This window comes from Plasmodium reichenowi, chromosome 14 (genome assembly GCF_001601855.1).
Source record: "Plasmodium reichenowi strain SY57 chromosome 14, whole genome shotgun sequence".
NCBI lineage: Eukaryota > Apicomplexa > Aconoidasida > Haemosporida > Plasmodiidae > Plasmodium > Plasmodium reichenowi.
The window spans coordinates 2,762,981-2,764,701 of NC_033659.1; positions in this window are offsets into that span (position 1 = coordinate 2,762,981).

Consider the following 1,721-nt stretch of genomic DNA (forward strand, 5'->3'; position numbering starts at 1 on the left):
ATAAATAGATAAATAAATAAAAAAAAAATTAAAAAAAAAATTTTTTTTATATTTTTTTTTTTTTTTTTTTTTTTTTAAACTTTTATATAATTTTTATATATTTTTTTCCTTTTTTTTTTTTTTTTTTTTTTTTTTTTATGATAGTTCCTTCATATATACATAAATATATTTATGGTTATTATAAAATGTAACAAAAATATATATATATATATATATATATATTGAAATTTTCTTTAATTAGTGATCATCATATATTATATATATAATATATTTTTTTTCCTTCACGTATATAAAAATACATGTAATATACAATGTGTGAGTTTATATGCACATAATACAAAATGATAATATATATATATATATAATATATATATGTAATTTATTTTATTTCATTTTAATTTATTTTATTTTTGGAAAGAAGGAAATATATTATTCCGTGAAATTAATATATGAGAAGGAAAGAGGATTCATCCTTTTATATAAGTTACATTTTGTAATCTTGTATTTTAAAAAAATAAGGTAAGATTGAAAATAAAGAATTTGTGTATTTATTAAAAATTTATTTACTTTTTTCTATAGCAATAAATCCTAAATATAATATATTTGTATATGTTACTGTATAGTTTTTTTTATTATATTTAAATATATATATTAAAATGAAAAAAAAAAAAAAAAATTAAATAAAAAAGAAGAATGATTACAAAAAATATATATAAATTATATATATATATATAATATATATTAAATAAAATATTGCACTATAATTTATTGTAAATTTATTTTTTATGATTAAGGGCCCAAAAATATTTTTAATTTGAATTTTTATTCATTTAAATAGAATATAATGTTTATGTATCCTATATATATATTGTATGTTTTATTTTATCTCTTATAAATATTTATTGATTTAGTTATTATATGTGCCTCATATGAATATATAATTGAGAATCTAATTAGTATTCATTAAAATTAAAATGAAAAAATTTATGTAAATGATCACATTATAAATTAATATTATATATATATATATATATATTATTTATTTATTTAAAGTATTAATAATATATATAATGGTAAATATAAATTGAATGACGTTTTTTTAATACATATTTTTAAAATATTTATTTTTATTCGTCTTATCCTTTTTTATTAATGAAATGTAGGACATTATATATTATGAAAGGCATCAAATTGTTTTCGTTATTTTTTTAATTAACATATGATGGTTTATTTTTTACATCTATATATATATATATATATATATATAATTTGATCAAAAATACAAAAAAGTGGTAATAGGAAAATTTTGATTTTACTTATCCAAATAATTCAATATGATTTATAGTTTCTTTAAAAAATTCTATTTTATCTTAAGTTTGTCTTTTTGTTTTTTTTTTTTTTAAGCTTCTTTATCAATCGTATATATTTTTATAAGAAAAATATTTATGTCTAAACAAATATATTTATTCGCTATGGTTCATAATTATATTCATTTTTAAATATTAAAAAATGATTAAACATAAAATCTGTCTTTTGCTTTGTTTCTTTTATTATTTCTTTCTTACTTTTTTTCTCAATTTTTTTTTCTCTCTTTTTTTTTTTTCTCCATTTTTTTTTTTTTTTCTTTTATTTAAATACATAAAATATTCAATTATGCTCTGTTCCTCTTTCTGTATTTATATATATATATATATATATATATATATATATATATATATATA